General features: G+C 46.0%; 2 long non-coding RNA genes across 4 annotated transcripts in view; one reads left to right on the plus strand and one right to left on the minus strand.

The window, feature by feature from the left end:
- The window catches only part of LOC140598973 (uncharacterized), a 74,229-nt gene extending 73,575 nt beyond the window's left edge, over positions 1–654 (minus strand). For both annotated transcript variants that reach the window (XR_012001495.1, XR_012001494.1), the window contains exon 1: positions 542–654. This is a non-coding gene — a long non-coding RNA (uncharacterized lncRNA). The remainder of the gene's footprint in view (positions 1–541) is intronic.
- A 180-nt stretch (positions 655–834) lies between these two features.
- On the plus strand, positions 835–4,044 carry LOC112934333 (uncharacterized). 2 transcript variants are annotated; one of them, XR_012001497.1, is made up of 4 exons: positions 835–985; positions 1,694–1,747; positions 2,372–2,554; positions 3,644–4,044. It is a non-coding gene; the product is annotated as an uncharacterized lncRNA (long non-coding RNA). The 2 variants fall into 2 exon arrangements; XR_012001496.1 differs by lacking the exon at positions 2,372–2,554.
- The last annotated feature ends 15,036 nt before the right edge of the window (positions 4,045–19,080 follow it).

Below are 19,080 nucleotides of genomic sequence, written 5' to 3' on the forward strand. Positions count from 1 at the left end.
AAACGTAAAAGCTTCTATGGAGCTTGTCGAAACGAGACCGCGTTTTGCATAATGAAACAGCAAACAGAGGATACTCGTGAGGTCCCCCAAAAGGGTGGGAGGCGGGATCACTCTCTCTCCTCCGTCTCCCCGGGGTGTATGGAGCCTCTGCACGTTCCAGGTCACAAAAATGAGGGTAACAGGGCCTCCGGCCCAGAGAGAATCTTTCATAGGGCCACAGGGGGAGCAGCTTAGTAACGACTGGGAGTAATGACTTCATAGAGCGTGGAGCGCACGGCCCACTCCGTAGGCAGGAGAGGCGAGCAAAGACGCGTTTTCGATAAAGCGTGACGCAGCCGGGATGGGGAGAACCGGCCCTGGAAGGCGCGCGGCGAGGGCGCGGCAGCCGGAGGAAAGGCTCCCGCAAGTGGGCGGTGCGCGCCGGCGGGGGAGAAGCCGCGGCCCCGGGCGCCAGGCCCGCCCCGCGGTCACGGCCCTCCCGGAAGCGCCGCCGTCCTCCCCGCAGCAAGGGGAAGCCCGGGGCAGTCAGGCGGAGCCTTACAGAGACCCCGCGGCCGGCCAGCAAGAAGACAGAAGCCGGGAGAGGGGGCAGCGGGGAACGCGACTTTGGCTCTGAGCCAACCCCGCGCGGCGCCCGGGGCCCGAGCCGCGCGTGGGGAGGTCTGCGGGGCCGGCGGGCAGGACGCGCGCGGACCTGGGCACTGCGAGGCGCCGCCGCCGGGAGGGGCGGGGCTTCGGGCGGCGCGGCGGGCGCGCGCATGCGCGAGGGGGCGCGCGTGCGTGTGCGTGTGTGCGTGCGTGCGTGCGTGCGCGTGCGCGTGCGCGCAGCGCCAGCCCCGGCCGGCGAGCCTGACAAAGGCGCGGGCGCCCGGAGGCCCCGGGGCGCCGCGAGGCGGGGATGCCCGAGGCGGGGGGTAGGGGGCGGGACGCCGCCAGGGCCGCGCGGAGCCCCCCCCGCGGAGACAAAGCCGTCTCCGAAACAAAAGTGAGAGCCGTGGCCGGGGGACGCTGGATCTCGGCGAGCCGGGGTGATCGAAGGGGAGGGGTCCGGCCGGGGAGGCCCAGCGGCCGCTCTAGGGCGGCGTCCTTTGCCCCCGCCCGCCCCCGAGGGACGGTGAATCCCCGGGCGGGTGAGACCTGGCGGCGTGAGCGGCGGCCCCCCCCTGCGCAGTGTCGCCCCCGAAACGGCCACCGGCGCCCCGGGCGCAGACAGCGGGGCCGCTGCCCGCCGCGGAAGCCCCTGCCTTTCCCCCAAAGCTTCCTGCCCGGCCGGGATGGGACTCCGGGCTGCTGCTGCCCGACGGTACCGCCCGGCGCACCCCCCGCCCCCCCCCCCCCAGCTCTCAGCGCCACCCCCACCCCCACCCCCACCCGATGAGCGCAGCACCCCGCGGCCGGGCCCTATTGCAGTCGCCCATAAATGCAAAGGCGAGAAGCCACCAATACCTGTTTGAGGAGATGGCATTTTAATTAGCACACTCCAGCTGCCGTAGGCCCCCGGCCCTGTCCCACCTCTCCTCCCCCTCCCACTGCCCTCTCCCAACCTCCCCGCTCACCCCCATCTATGTAAAAAAGCCATAAAGCCTTTCTCCAATCGCCTTCTTGGAGTTTATGCAACCCCCAGAACACAGGTTGATTGGAAAGGTCTCTCTCCTGGATAACAACAATTCAATGTGCCTTGACATTTTAATAGCCTGCCGTCCTGGTGAACACAATCGAGCAAGGGCAGTGAAGCAAAAATCATTAGGTAAGCAAGATAATCTAAGCGGAATCTGCTGCCTGCGCTCACATCTGGGGGCAGGTTGCGCAGCTGGGGCGGCTCTTCCTGCCCTGCAGCGCCTTTGTACGTGTGCTCGGGTATATACACTCGTTGGGTTGGAGATGCACAGCCTTGCGACAGGTTTTAGGAGATAAACACCCTGAGGCAAGGACACTCATTGAAGCCCCGATATGAAATAGCTCGAGAGTATACGAATTCAAACTGAACCAAAATACCTGCCATCCCATCTAACAACCACCAAATTAAACTTACCTGCTATCAGCTCAGGCTTCGATATTGGTTGGGAGCCCTAACACCAACCATTTAGAAACCTATATTTCCAAAATCCATTTGTATTTGTTTATATGAAGATCCTGAATCTAATGCCTGCCACGGGTATATGGCTACATACGTTTAAATTACATATTCATATATATATATATATATATATATACACACACACATGCACATATATATACATAAATACATAGACACACAATATAAAAACATTTACGCTTACTGTATGCCAGGTACCACTATAGATGTATCATGTCTGCTAACCCATTTAATCCTTAAAACATAACATAGTACATTATTCTCCCCACTTTATAGACAAGGTAACTGAGGCACCAAGAGTTCACAAGCAACTTGTCCAAAGTCATCCTCCAGTAAGTGGTGGGGCCAGGACTTGAACGCAGGAAGTCTGCCTCTTGTATCCAGGCTGTCGTCCACCCAGCCATGCTGTCTCGTAAAAAGAAGTCAAGTCACACAAATAATGTTACGTGTCTTTAAAAGGTCAGCAATGCTTTCGTGAATGTGCATATTGACACGCACACACAGCACACATTTATGTGGATCCTCCAAAGGTGCAAAACAGTGTGACTTCCTTTGGAACAAGCACCTGCCATATTCACGAGTTGAGTATGTTGTGAGTCCCAAGATCACGTGTTAGTAGTGAGGATATAACAATTAATTAGACACAAATGCCACCCTCAGGTAGCTCATAGCCTATGGGGAAGTCAGATCAGCAAACAGAGGTTGGATCTTGGGGGTGAGAAGCTAGAGACTGACAAAGGGCAGCAGAAGTCAAGAGGATCCCCCTCTCACCCTGCCTCACACATCCCCTTCCCAAAATCTCCTTGGGAGGCCATATACCTATTCCTATGAGGTTGTTACGCTCGAAATATGTGGAGAGCTCCAACTGGGAATCGCCTTCAAGAACATTTTATAAGCTACCCAAGAAAATGAGTCTTGGTATTTGATAATTACACATAGCACATACACACACACACACACACCTTTCTTAGGAGATAGGAGTGACATCACAGAGCCTAGAGGACCAACAGATGACAGAAAATTCTCCTGTTGGATTCCAACCCGCCCCATTCGCCCATGCTCCTCCCTCTCTCCCTGCATGGAAGTCCAGCAGAGATCTGTTTCCCTGGGTGCTGACTTGGCAAGCTATTCGCTTTATGAATATGACCCTCAGAGGGGAGAGCCCCTCTCAGCAGCCCCCGAACTATGTTATCACCATTATTAAAGGAGCTTAAAGAGGAGCTGGGAGGACGAGACACCACTGGAATTGCAGCCTGATTGTGATTGATGTGTTCCTATTAGCGCCTCAGTGTTATCTCTCTGGATGGCAAGAACAGCCAGTGGCTTGTAACACAACAGATTACCTGAGTTCTCAGCCTTAGAAGGATGTTTAAATAAAATATAGTCCCTCTTAGCAAGAGGCTCATTTTCTCCACGAGGCTCCCAGACTATTTCATGTCAGCTCTGATTCGCTGCGACTCTCCTCAGTAAACATGTCTTATCATTAATAATTCTTTACAAGCACAATCTCCAAGAGTCCTCTCTCTCTCTCTCTCTCTCTTTCTCTAGGTGGCTGGACTCAGACACATCACGCTCCAGTTTGGGTTCCAAGGTGCTTCTCTCTGGATTTTCACCTGCCTTGCCAAAAATGATTGATTACGCCGGGCCGACTGGGTGTCCGGCAATACCCAACAAATGACTTTGGCCCCTAACAGCAGGCCTTGGCCAGATAGAAATCAATATTTCACCATTAAAATCTATCAAAGAAGAGTTAAGGCACCATCTGTCCCTGCCGCCTCTCTATGGTGTGTGAACATTAAATCCGACACTTGTACTACATGGGTAATCAATATATAGTGGTTCACAGATCATTTGTGGTTCCCTTTTAGCAGTGATGGATGTCTGGAATCGTTGTGATTCATTTTGTCAGACCATTAAACAAGATTCTGTCCAGTTCCTTCCTGATTTCATTTAGAGGATCATTCTTCACAGTTCATAAGAGGGAAACGGTTTTACCAATCTGCTTCTATTTCAATAAGTCACTTTATAGAGATTTTGTGTCCTCCAGACTGTAAAAATTCTGGAGAGATAGTACAAACAGACCTCTAAAACTATTCACTGCATGACATATGCATAAAGTGTGAAGAGAGGAATGTAAATATGTTTACCTCTTTATCTGCAAATGTTGGTTTTAACCCCCTCCTGGCTGGAGTGCTGGCCTGTGGGGCACTCCCAGAACAGTGCCTGCCACAGCAGGAGGAGGGACCACTGGTGACCGGGGACCGATTCTTAGAGGCAGGGGGAACCTCCTGATCCCTCAGTGCCATGGTTAAAAGCAAATGGGAATGGCTTTTCCAGAGGCTGCATTTCAGACCTCTGTTTCTACAGTCAAGATAATCTTGCATCTCACCCAAAAGGTTGGCAAATGCCTCTCGGTACTCTGGTGCAGCATGCCAACCCAAGACAAGAAACAGTGACTGTGCCCTTGAGGGCAGGGTATGGATGAGCATAAGGACACGCATGATCATAACAGCTGCCATTTGTGGAGCATCAACCTGTGCCAGGCGCAAAATATGCCCCAGTCTCACCCTTGACAATTTTACAAGATAGGTACTCTTCTCCCCACTGGAAAGTGGGGAAACTGGGCTCGGACAAGTTGAATAACCTGCCTAAGATTACCCTACCCAGGGAACTAGAGGGTCACGACTCAGCCCCAGACCTGTCTGACACCCAAGAGCCCACGTGACTGTGGCCAGCTCTTGGGTGTTGGCCATCACTCCACAAATGGTTTTGTTTCAAGCCAAGTGAATTACTTTCAGTCCTCCTGGGCTATGTACTTACTCCAACCAATCAGGGTACTGTTAGGAAATAGAACTTTTTTATTATTCTTTTAAGTAATTCTGCAACAGGATCACTAACTAATGCACTCCAAAGCGAAACAATTTATTTTAAACCGTTTTCCTGTTTTGGATTATTGGATAATTATATCACTTTGGCTGATATAAGTACAGATAAGCAGATGTTGATTTAAATATTAGTACAGACACATACGCATATGTATATATACAGATATGTACACATATGCACATATATTTGATATAATGATTATAAATCATAATATATATATATATATTATTTGAAAGACTCTAGAGATGAAGTAGTTTTTCCTTCTCTCCCTTCCTTTTAAAATTTCCTTTAAAGTAACTGAGTCTCAGAAAGAATAAAATCTGACCTGGCGTGAGAATCTTACTTCCTGATTTCCAAGTTACAACACTGTACTGAAAGACTGTAAGTGATAGAGTGTTATTCAATTACAATTTGGGTGGGGGGTGATATATTTGTTGAGGGGACAATTGGGAGAGAGTTGTACTGTGTTGCAGCCGAGCAAGCGGGAAAATCCCCAGGGCATTTTTACTTCCACACCAATTCACTAACCGCAATACCTGCCGCAAGGTAAGCATTCCTTCTGCTAACAGCACAAGGTGAAGCTGGTCGGGCCACTTCAGACCCAAGGCCATCAGGCCAGACCCATGCTAGACAACAACACCCGGGGAAATTCCAGACAAGGCACTTTGAGGAGGTGTAGGGCATGACGGAAAGAGGAGCTTGGGGTCAGGCTTCAGAAAGACTAGGCAAGAATCCATCTGCGCTGCTAATTAACTGTGCCACCTCAGATGAGTATCTAACCTCTCCAAGTATCAGTTTCCTCATCTAAGAGTGAGGAAGGCACTTCACAAGCACTTCCCCTCATGGGGCAATGGCAAGGACTCAGTGACACAATGCAAATTTTTGCACAAGGCTTAGCCCTTGTGAGCTGGCATCCTTTCATCCCTGTCTTCTTCCTTCTCTTCTTCCCCATCGTTACTCCATACATCTGTATTCCACTATATTTTAGCCTGCATAAAAACTTAGAATGGCATCTGCCACATAAGAATTATCAAATTCTTCTCGATTTTAGAAACATAAGACCTCAGAATTTCAAAAGAGAATTGAGAGGTCTTTGGTGCACCTGTTGACTCAGTGCAGGAGCCACTTTCACCACTTGCCTGACAGTTTATTTTCAAGGATGAGGAGCTCAAGATGTCGCAAGGAAGTCTGCCTCACTGCTGGACAGTCTTTTAACAATAAATGTCCTCCCTAACCTGCCTCCATCTAAATCCCATCCATTAGTCCCAGTAATAATTCCAATCCATAACCACCTCATGTTCCGTATAATAATTTAATAGAATGAAAAGAAATGTTCCTTTTAATTTGGGTTAAAACTACTTTTTGAAGTACTTTGATTATTAAACTAAAATCCAAGAGCTTTGTGACTGCCAAGGTGGGCTTTATGCACGTCTTTTGATGTCAGCTCTGAGCACATCCCAGCTCATATTGAGTGAAATGAAAAATTCTTTTTTATTCATGTTCTTTTATGAATCCTCCTTGGTCCTTGTCATTTTCTGGGTTTTCTCTGTCTCTGAAGTTCCATTCTTGAGTGTGAAACCCAGAACTGCACAGAACACTTCGGATTCAATGTTATACTTCAGGTTTTCCCATCCATTTCTTCCTTTCTTCTTCCTTCCTCCTAACCACTTTTCCGCCATCTACCTGTCTTTCCATCCACCCATCCTTCCATCTCAAATATACTAGTCAAAAGCAGAATGCCAGGGTCTGAACAATGTCCCTTAACAATGGAATGCAATAAACCCTACCCCTAACAGCAATGCCAGCCCCAGAATTGGTTGAAGCAGCTGTTCCCTGCCACCACCACCACCAATCCCAGATATCAGCATAAGCCCCAGGTGGGCAGGCTAAAATCCATGCCAAGGCCTCAGGGTATGTCATTGTCCTTCAACTGTTCCTCAAGGTAGGTCATTGTCTCTCAACTCCAAAATCACATAATTAAGTTCAATAATTCAATACTGAGCATTTGTAAGAAAGCCACACTGAGCTCTCACAGCCTGTCCAGGTCATTCAAGTCAGAACAGTCATCACGTAGGTCACCAATGCTTTGCTCTGCCCAGTGGCTCAGTCCTATGATTCCTCACGACATACTGAGGTTAATCCTATGGGCCCCACTCAGCTTCCACTCCTTGCTAATGTGTCATGTCCCAAATGTTCCTAACTTGGATGCCCATTTTTGCTGCTGGGTTCTCTCTAGGTGTGCACACCTCTGCATCCAGCATCTCCCACCAAACTTGAGCATATGCTAATTCCTTCTTTTAAGTGTGGCTGTCTTAGGAAAATGGATCTCTGCACTGGTTCTTTTAAAAAGTCAGATCTGGGGATCCCTGGGTGGCTCAGCGGTTTGACACCTGCTTTCACGCCCAGGGCCTGATCCTGGAGACCCGGGATTGAGTCCCACATCGGGCTCCCTGCATGGAGCCTGCTTCTCCTTCTGCCTGTGTCTCTGCCTCTCTCTCTGTGTCTCTCATGAATAAATAAATAAAATCTTTTAAAAAAAGAAATGTTAAAAAAGTAAAAATTAAAAAAAATTAAAAGTCAGATCTGTACACATCCACTCAGGCAAAATTGCACAAATGCATCCTTGACCGGGGGTGGGGGGTGAGGAGGTGAAGCCATACTCAGTGAGAGGCCAGCCAGACCCAAGCCCACCCGCCTGGCACATACCTGCACCCATCAGATGTGCAGTGGTAGGTGAGGATGCAGCCATCTGCACAGTCGGAGGTTTGAAAATCACTAACTCCCGCTCTGTGGGGTTAAGTGATAGCAGAACAAATTCTGCTGGAAAAGGTCATGTGTTCTTGAAGATTTCCAAGAATTCCAGATATTCTCCTATTCTTTGTCCAGGGGTAAAACAATATATACATTCAAGATTTTTTTCCCTGGAACTAACTTCAGCCCATCTTGCTCTAATTTAAACCCATTCTCTAGGCTTAAGATTTTTGCCTTTTCATGAGCTATTCTCCTTCCTAATCATGGAAAGATTACTAAATTGCAAACCTACCACATGCCTGGCAGTGTATAGGTTGTTTTGAGGCACAGTTTCATCGAGGCAACTTTCTGCAAGATAGGTTTCTTTTTCCCTATTTTTAGAGGAGAAACTGAGTCTTTAGGGGATTTAGTAATTCACATGATATCATGCCTCTAATAAATGACAGACTGTCATTGAAACCCAAGCCAGACTTCCCAGCCAGGGCTACCAAACACCAGGCTATTCTTCTATCTAAAATATTCACCTTACAGCTATAATGAGTTTACAAAGAGTTCTGAAAGCAGAAGCTAGCCCCAATTAGCAACTTTTATAGCTATTAAATAATCTGTTTAACTTACCCTCCAAATAATGTCCTGCTATCTAAATAAATATCAATGATATTTTTTCTAACTTCACTTTCAACTCCTCATCAAAGGAGCCAGCCCACCTTTAAGACCCTGTGCAGAGGCACCTGGGTGCCTCAGTAGTTGAGCATCTGCCTTCAGCTCAGGGCATGATTCTGGAGTCCAGGGATGGAGTCCCGCATTGGGCTTCCTGCATGGAGCCTGCTTCTCCCTCTGCCTATGTCTATGCTTCTCTCTGTGTGTGTGTCTCTCATGAATAGATAAATAAAATCTTTAAAAAAAAAAAAAGGATGGGGGTGCCAGCCAGCCTTTAAGACCATGTGCAGAAGGGACACAAGACTTAATTGCCTCTTTCAATTCACAGTATCACATGGAGGTCAGGACATTTCATTTGTGGTTCTTCCCAACCATAAGGTTCCTTGGGCAGGACATGCCAGGTGAGGATTTCAGAGTCAGGCTGGCATTTGCCTCCAGCAAGTGGGGAGGGAAGGTGGGTGGCCAGACCAGTCCTGGAAGTCTGCACCTGGGCAAGGGACTTCCAGCTCAAGCCCTCAATCATCGCCGATCTCAGACCATCAGAGGTTGTTTCCAGGAAGGCATGCCTGCTTCTGGGGCGCCCACACTTTGGAGAGGGCTCCAGGGAGCCACTGAGAAATTTTAGGACCTCAGGACCTCAGGACCTCAGCCAGGGGGTCTCAGCTGGCATTGGGGAGCATAACAACTCCCAGGGAGTACTCAGAAGTGTGACAGTGAGCTGTTGCAAAGCTAAGGGTACTGTAGGCAATTAGTGGTAGGGCAGGTTACGCTAAATGTGTTCTAATATGTGAGACAGACCCATGCAATGACAAATTGCCCATTCAAAATGCAACTGGCACTCTACTGACTGAACCCAACTTTCTCAGTGTACAGAATAAAAGGATTTGAATGATTTCCCCTGAAGGGACTTAGCAAGAATTTTTTTCTGCCCACTGGTGTCAGCATATATTCAGCTCCCCCAGGAAAAACGTGATAAAGTTTATTGCTTCTCCTTAAACATGTCAGTAAGGCCACAATCCCCAGAAATGAAAAGGAAAATGATATTCATCAAATGTGCGAAATCCTGCATTAAGTGCAATGCTTAGCATGCATTATCTCACTTCTCCTCTGAAAAAACAAACCAAACAAAACAACAAACCCTGGGAATCAGGTGGTCTAAGGAGGAAGGGAAAGGCTCAGGGCAGTTGAGTAAGCTGACCAAGATCACACAGCTCATCCGTGGCAGAAGCAAGATTGCAACCTAGTTCTCCTGGCCAGCACCTTCCATGGAGACACATGAGAGCAGCAAGTTGGGCACCCGAAATTTTACCTCTCTCTAGGCACCCCAAATCACATCTTGGGTCTTGTAGAGACTCCACCAAACCTAAGCAAAATAGAGGTCAAGTTCATCTTGGAGCCTCCTGTCCTCCTCCTGGGGGGTCCCTCCACCAAATACCACTAGAGTTAGCCGAAAGAAGCTAGTCATGGGTAATTGCTACCAGGAAGTTTTGCTTTTTGTAAGAGTACCTCTGCCATGTGAAAAACACGGATATATAAGGAAGCAAGCTCCCATTGGGGAAGGGAAATGGAGAGGGGGTTAATTGCTAAGGAGAAATAAGACCTATTTCTAGAACTATTACCATCCTGTCACTTTGCCTTACATAAACCAGCCTTTAAAACCTGTTGAAGAAATAAAAGGGCTTTGGCCTGGGTGCTTCTGACCACCTCTGAGAGTTCTGTTTTCTTTCTATTTGACCTTGAACCATGGCAATCCAAGAAGGAAGGGAAATAATAGTGAAGAGAGACACAGAGAAGAGAGGGGAGATGGTATTTCCATGTAGACTCTAAGACTTTCATAGCAACAAGAAAATGGAAAAGCAGCAGGGCTGCTGATAATGGTCCTCCCTTGGCAATTTTTGAAATCTTTCTGCATTTAGTCAGAAAGTAACCAGACTGGAATCCCCCATCCTATCACTTCCGGGGTGTGTGAAGCATGTGCATGCCCTAACATGGAGGAAACACAAGTTTTTCATTTGTGTAAACAAGATAGTAATTTCCAACTCATGGCACTGCCCTTAAAAATATACATGGAAATAAAGTACCTAGCACTTAGTAGGTACTCAGTAAGAGGAAGCACCTAGGGCTGGGGCTGATTCTCCTAGATGGAGTGCATGGGTGCTTTAGGCTAGGTGGTGCAAAGGAGTTCATCACCTCCAAAGCTCTGACTTTGCATCCTCAATCTCTTTTTCTCCTAGAGAATGGGGGGGGGGGGGGGGGAGAGCAAGGAGGGGAGTTTTCAGGGTAACAAGACTAATCAGGATTTCACCATCAAAGCAAATATATCCAATTAACAGCTATTAAAGAAGCATTTTCTGGCACTGTGCACAATGAAGGCCATTCTATCTAGTGGAAATTAATCTTAATTATTGGTACCTGCATACATACGTGAAAAGGGAAGCAACTCACATTAATCTACATTAAACTTAATAGCAGTCCGTGTATTATCTATTCTGAGTCAAAATTGACTGTTGGCCTCTGCATAGATACCTGCAGTGCTAACTCAAGTAATTACAGTGCAGTGGGTCTCAAAGACACAATTTTTTCCCTATATAATAAATCAGCAGCGAGAAGCTTTTTATAATTAAAAACCAAAAGGAAAAAATAGAACTGTATAGGCAAATGTCATTTCCTTCTAAAGGAAATTAGGAAAAAGGAAAATGTGTCTTCTTGTTGTCTCTCCTGAACAGAGGATGAAACACTCATCTCTGATGGAATCCCAAACAGAGAGATAAATACACGGTTAGGTTTATAGAACTATGGAAAAGAATGTTTTTGGAACCTCCAATTCAAGGTTTCTAAGAGCCCTTCACTTTATTTCCAAAGACACTAATAAGGCTGAGAGCAATGCCTTATATGAATTGGAATTTCCAATAGTCTGGGGCAGGGTGGAAGGCCAAGTCGATTTTATTAAATTCCACTTCGATGGGATCCTCTTCCGTTCATCATGATAAAAAGAGGAAGGGCGACCATGTTCTCACCCTCTCTGCTGCTCACACCCTTCACACTGGAGCATCATTCATTTATTCAGTAAATCAAATTGTAGCCATTGCCCTACCTGACCCAGATTGTGTTCACTCTTGCTGTCTCCATCTCCAGAAACCACAGGCCCTCCTCCACCTTGAATATTCCTGTTCCCTAGGGCTTTCCCTGGTTGCCTGAAATCATACATCTACTGGTGCTCTGTAGGGAAAACCACCCACACAACCTCCACAGTCAGGACACAAGCTCGCTCAAGCCGGACTTCCCCAGACTGGCCGCCAGTCCTCATCATTATCTAAATCCCAGCTCACTCCAATGCAGGACGCTTCTTAAGCCCCTGCTACCTCCCTGCACATTCTCATCTTCATTTCTGGGTTACCCTTAAGCCTTCCCTCACTCTGCCCAGCCCCCCGCCTTGAGTGCCAACCAGGGCCGCCGTGCCCAGCTATCGGGTTATGTGTATAACGGCAAATTGAAAGGTGGCACCAGGACTGTATACTCAGTAGCCCTGTCAACTTCTTGGCACCCTGTCACCACCAACTTGGCTCAGTTTTGACTCTTTGCCCTGCACCTTCTCCAGCTTCTGCATTCCCATCCCACTACTCTGCTCTCAGCCCCCAGACCCCTTCTTCATCCAAAGCCACTCACAACCCCACAACTTTTCACTGTAGGACCTCGAAGTCAGTTTCTTTTCTTTTTTCTTTCTTTCTTTCTTTCTTTCTTTCTTTCTTTCTTTCTTTCTTTTTTTTTTTTTTTACATTTTATTTATTCATGAGAGACACATAGAGAGAAGCAGAGACATAGGCAGAGGGAGAAGCAGGCTCCATCCAGGGAGCCCAATGCAAGACTCAATCCCAGAACCCCAGGATCACACCCTGAGCTGAAGGCAGACGCTCAACTGCTGAGCCACCCAGGCATCCCCGAAGTCAGTTTCCAATACCATGCTTGGAATCTTTTCACCCAGTGCCTGCTCCAAACTTTCCCATCAGGCTGAAAGTCTGTTGAATCACAACTATCTTCACAGCCATGGTTTTCTCACCCCTACTCTCTAAGTGCATGGACTAGCTCTTGCTGCTTCCTCCTACCTCTGATACCTGTCCACTTTGTTCTCCCTTATCCAGTAGGGTCATTTAGCACAGTTTTCAAATAAAAAACCGTGTATATGCTCTCTGGAGAAACTTTAGAAAATATAGAAAAAGAAAGAAAGAAAGGTAGCCTCTTGGTGTTTACTACTCAGATCTTTCTGTGGCTACATAGCCCACATTCATCAAAATGGCAACACAAGTGACATTGCTTTTTAAAATGATTCTTATTCTTTTCTTTTCTTTTTTTAAGATTTATTTACTTATTTGAGAGAAAGTGAGGGTGGGGGGAGGAGCAAAGGGAGAATCTGAAGCAGACTCCATGCTGAGTGCAGAGCCTGACATGGGCTCAATCTCGGCATCCTGAGACCATGACCTGAACCAAAACCAAAAGTCAGATGCTCAACCAACTATGCCACCTGGGCACCCCGTCATTCATTTCTTTTCTTTGAATATGTAATGTGTGCTCTGGTCTGCAAGCATCCTTCTCCAGAGGCAATCAGCATTACCAGCTTATTTTATGCTTTCTAGTTTATGGGTGATACGTGTGTGTGTGTGTGTGTGTGTGTGTGATATTATATATTTTTTCTTTTTACACAAGTGGTGGGTCCACCATGCTTTAACATCTTGCCACTTCTGCTTAATAAATGTGAGAGCAATTTATATTGTAAATGTAGATCTATACTAGCTTCCTTTTAAATATATATCTCTTTAATTAAAACAGTTACTATATAACAACAAAGTTGAGGTTGAAGTATAGCAAAAATCATGAGAAGCATTTGAACAGTTGAAATTCAGAGTACACTGGTCTCCCTTGTATATAATTTCTGTCACCTCCTCTGACCACCTAACCTTACCCATAAGTGGCTCTCTGGACCTGCTTGAATACCTCTACTGATGTGGAACTCACTTCCTCAAGAGATAGGCTGAGGTGGTGATGCTGTCCTCCTGAGCCTTCTTCCCTTCATCACACTGAAATATCTTCCATTTCCCAGCTTGCAGAAATCCAATGATCTCACCTTACTGGAATTTAAAATCTATTTCATCCATTTGGACACTTAACAGCAACCACTCAACAGTGTTTCTTAACCATATCATAGGAGGCTGCTTTGCCCTTTGAACTTAATTTTAAGTTTCTGAAAGGCAGAAACTGACACTTGGGTCTCTCTTGAGTCCCCTTCCAATGCCTGCCATAGGCTTCCCACACTGCACCTGGATAACATCTTCTTATCTCCCAGATCTTAGCCAGGTCATTACTTCCCCCAGAGAGGCTTTCCTAACCCTCCACCCCCAGAATTCTTCCAGTCATTGTAATTGTTTGTGATCTGTATTTCCCAGTGGATCATGCAAAGCCTGCCATTGTGTATATATATATATATATATATATATATATATATATATATAGTGGGTAAATAAATGGACACATGAATATTAAGGAGAAAATCAATTATAGCTTTTTCTTGAAATACAGTGATGACAGAGACATATTACGTTTTTTAGGGGATCTTGTGGAATCCAAATGCTGGAGATGTTCTCCTCCAGGGCCCCCTGGACACTGACTGGGCCACCATTTGCCTTGTACAAAAGTCCTAGGGCTCCAACACAGAGCACCTAACCATGACCGAAGCTTCAGAAACACAAAGTTGGAAGTTAAGTTTCTAGGCCATGCAAATTTCAGGAAAGCACGTCTTAGGAGGAGGGTTCTTAGAAGGATATTCATCAAAGTTCATGAGAGCCAGAGGGAAGACAACTAACCTTTATTATGCTCCCATTTTGTGCTGGCAATGGAATTGTAAATGAGAGATTTTTCCCTCTTGCAAGGATGAAGGATGGAGAACTGGCACCAGCCCTAAAGAACACTCCTCTTGCCTGTCCCTCTGCCCAGAACCTGCACGCAACTCTAAGTTGGAATTGTCAGCCAACAAGCACTTCCTGAGAACATACTGGTTATAAAAAGACCAGTTCAGTTTTCTTAACACTCAAGAGAGCAGTATACAATGAATTCTCATGAACAGCTAAACAGTACTGTAAATGAAACACCTAAAACAGCCATCCAAGATTACTGTGGTGGGAGGAGCACAGGGTGTGAAGGACAAAGCATGTGAACCCTGACTCTGACCCTCTCAGCAGTGTGACCTTTGGAAGTGTACTTCATCCCTCCCTCTCAACTTTTCTCTGCAACGAAAGTAATAATGCTGCTTCACAATTGTCCTGAGGATTAAATGAAACGTGATAAGATCAAACAAACTTGAAAGTGGGCAGAGACTGCATGTGGACTTTAGAAGGAGATGGGTTGGAAATAGGGCAGGGAAGGGAAATGTGGAAAAGGAGGGAAAGTCACTGGAAGAGGCAGAGGTCACTTACATCGTACAAAGGAGGACCTTTGACATGTCCATTATGATTTGCTCATCCTGTATTCTTGCCACTCCATGAACATTCAATGAGCATCTACAAATGGTGAACTAGTCACCGCAAAGCCTACACTCATGGAGCTTACATTTCAACAGGGATACAGACACACAAAGAATTGACTTGGATTCTGTGGACTCAGGTCTCCAAGGTGAGGGGCGGAGCACATGGGAGTGACTCCTAATCCAGGCAGGTGTGTTAGAATCAGGTGGCAGTTTTCTGAGACAAGTAGAGTCATCTTGGATGGGGTGGGGTTGGGCAGAGGTGTTGGAGGTAGAAGTTTCTAGAAACCTCCTATAGGCTCAGACCTATACTTTCTCAGAGAGTATAAGGGAAGAAGTGACTAGAAGACAGAACCTCATAAATCATGGTAATGAATTTGGACCATACCATATAAATCAACGTAGAATTTTAAGCAAGAAAGTGACACACACAATCAGATTTGCACTTTAGAAAGCAGAATGGGTTGGAGTAGGGCAAGATAGAGATGAGGAAACAAGCCAGGAAAGACTTCCGGGAAATTAACTAAAGGAGAGACTATAGGAGATGAGGGGAAGCAGAGAGAGGTATGGAGAATATGACTCACAGTATTCATGAATGGTTGGAGGACGGTGACAAAGGAAAGATATCAGCAGTGGTCCCCAGGTGTCTGCCTTAGGCAGTTAGGTAAAAGGTGGCAACAATGACTGATAGGAGGTTTCAAGATGAGATACTGAAATCAATTTTGGATATGTCAAGACTGAGGTTCTTGGGAGCTATCCAACGATAGTTGTCCAACCCCCTAAGAGGTGGGCAGAAGAAGGGACTCAATTCACCAACAGTGAGCTGGAGAGGCAGGAGACAGCCCTACAAAAAGTGCAGTGTGACAGAAGCCAGGAAGGGAGAGGGTGTTGCATGATGAGATAAGACTTTAGATATATTTATTGGAGAGGGGAAAGTGGAAGTCTTGGTGACTGGGCAAGTTCCAGAGGAATCCAGATTGCCAGTGCTGAGAGGCAGATGGGAGGTGGAAGAGGAGACAGCAAGTACAGGCAAAACTCACCAGGAACTTCCTATGACAGTTAAGATGAAAGATAAGGAAGTACCTAGACAGGAATGAGTACAGGGAGGGTTTTGAGAATGATTTTTTTTTTTTTTAAGGTGGGAGAGTCTCAAGCATCTCTTAGTAAGAAAAAAAAACAATGGGAAGAAAAGTTTTAAATATATATATAGAAGAGAGGAAGAAAACAATGATAGAGGAGAGTCTTGAAGAGAATGGATGGAGATAGGATCCAGGAGGTATTTCACTAGAACAAAAATGAAAGATGTTCTATTGGTTAGAAATATCATTCAGGCTCAAATAACAGTAAATCCGCCAGGATTGTGATTTAAACTCAGATTTAATAAGTCAGGAGGTAGCTATTCACTATAATCAGTTAAGCACCTCAATGGTGCTGGGGCTCAGAACTAACAACCCTGTGATTTGCTTCACCTTTGCCTCATGGTTGCAAGATGGCTGCAGAAGCTCTAAGCATTACATCTATAAATGACCAATTCATAGTCAGGAGGCAGGGGTTGGTGATGGGCAGAGTTTCTCCTCTCATAACCACCCCCCTTAAAAGAAAGAAAAGTATATTCTAGAAGCCCTCCAGAAGACGACTTCTTGATACATCATTACCTAAAATTGGGACTTAAGAGTCATCCCCAGACCAAGGCTGGATCCACTTCCCCAAATGAAGGCATCTCCACCCAGGCAAAATCAAGACTCCAAAGGCAAAGAAGAAAGGGGTGGCTTTAGTTTGGACATAGTAGTGTCTGCCTCAGAGGTACAGGTAAGATAGGTCGGCAGGTTTGGGAGCAAGAAGTTGAATGAATTCTCATCCAGCAGACACAGTGCATGTGCCGCACACCCACCCACCCGTACACACACACACACACACACACACACACACACCAGCTGTGACAACCAAGGAGGTCTCTCAACATTGCCGAATGTCCCCTGGGGAACAAGATGGTCCCAGTCAGGAAACACTAAGACAGATAGAGCCAAAATTCAAACCGAGTCTGCTGGAGACATATCTTCCCGCTGGCCTGAGTTCCACAGCCCACAATGCACCACCAGCACTGCCACCACGCAGCACCCCTAGTTCTTGCCTAAGCCTTCCTGCTGGGGTTCTACACACCATAGACTTGCCTTTGGTAGTGATCCGTTTTCCGGAAAGAATTAGAACTCATAAAAATTAAATCTTTACAAGAGCTCTATATGTTCTTTTCCAGGAAGTCAATCATTTGGGTAAAAAAAATGTGGCAACATTTTCCCAAGGACTTGGAGGAGGAAACCACCATCCAGAAAGGAAAATCTTTCAAGTTGGAATGTGCTCTAGGCTGCCTCTTTAAATGAAAAACGTTATATGCCTGGGAAATATTATATCTGCCAGCGTCATATGAGGGGCTCACTGTAATAACGATAGCATCAACTCCATGCTGCTCTTCATCCCTGAGACTCCAGAAAGGGCCTTAAAATGAAATTTTATACAAGTGCACACAAACATACACGCCATTGGAAAAATTCACACATATATCACTTTGTCCACCTCTCTAATGAAGGTGGAATGCGGTGGCAGATGTTTCACAGCTGCCCAACACTCACCCTCCAGCAGTTTAGGACAGGAAGCCAAGGACACTCGATCCAAGAGGAATTGCAGGGAGAGTTGAGGGAGGTAAAATCCAATCCTGCAAACTGGGATTCAGCCAAATGCATGGAGCACCCCTCCATATCATTGCCTCATCCCTTACTCCAAGAGACCGAATGAAGAAAAATGACAGGCATCTATCTGCATCTGAGAGGCCGTGCTGGAACTAGGAAAGATTCCTAACACTTGAGGCGTACGTGCTGTGTACACAGCCTGCAGCCCAGCACAGTGAGGTCAAGGTTATAGGTTTGGTCCCCAGTCCAGTTAAATATCTTAACTCTGTTGAATAGCCCTTGGCTTTATCCCTACTGTATAGACGGCTGCCAGCCCATTAGGGGATAAACCCTTTCATGAACAATGCCTCACTGATGCACCGTGGAGGGTAGGGGAGCACAGGGATTGGCCACGGCATCTTGTCCAACAAAGTCAGACACTGTATACAAAGGGAGGTAAGGGAACAACTAGCTGGGGAGCATCTCACTCAGGGCATAGCTTTTCCTTTGCTATTTTATGAATCCTTACTAGATCTTATTTATCTGAACTTTACAAATGAAGAAAACTGAGGCTTTGCAGTGTTTAAGCAATGTATTGGGGTTATACCTGCAATAAGTCAGATTCAAACTCAGGTCTACTGACCTCAAGATGACTACATCTGTGCTACCATCATATCAGGACTTGGACTATTGCTAACACCTCAGAAATCTTTTTGCCTCGCCCAAGTCATTACCCACCCTCCTCTCCAGGTAACTGCTGTTCTTCCTTCTGTTATATAGATTAATTTTTCCTTCCGAACTACATATAAATGGAATCATGTAATATGTATTCTTTGATAATGTTGCTACGAACTTTCTTGGCATCTCTTTTGGTGCTCACATGTTTACACATATATACCTAGGAATAAAATGACTGAATCAAAGGATATACATTTGTTCACTTTTAGTAGATAATGTCAAGTTGTTTCCCAAGGTGTTGTACTAATTAACACTCCCACTTACAGTATGTGAAGGCTCTCATTGCTTCACATTCTCCAAAATTGGTATTTTGAGTTTCTTTTTAATTTTTAAAAATATTTTATTTATTTATTTATTTATTTATTTATTTATTTATTTATTTATGAGAGAAGCAGAAAGAGGCAGAGACACAGGCAGAGGGAGAAGCAGGCTCCTTGCAGAAGCCCAATGTGGGACTGGATCCTGGGACCCAGGATCGCGCCCTGGGCCAAAGGCAGGCGCTAAACTGCTGAGCCACCCAGGGATCCCCTCTTTTTAATTTTAATCATTTTTGTTGGCTGTATAGTTGTATCACATTGTGGTTATAGGTTCCTTGGTAATTAATGAACTTGAGGGCCTTTTCATACACTTGTTGGTCGCTCAGACCATTCCCTATTTTGCGACGGAGAGTCTGCTTTTACATGTTGATTTGTAGGTCCTTATTCTATGTGCCAAAGTTCTTTGTTAGACATAGGTTGCAAATATCTTCTCTCATGCTGTGGCTCCTCTGTTCAGTA

The sequence above is a fragment of the Vulpes vulpes genome, chromosome 5, assembly GCF_048418805.1.
Source record: "Vulpes vulpes isolate BD-2025 chromosome 5, VulVul3, whole genome shotgun sequence".
NCBI lineage: Eukaryota > Metazoa > Chordata > Mammalia > Carnivora > Canidae > Vulpes > Vulpes vulpes.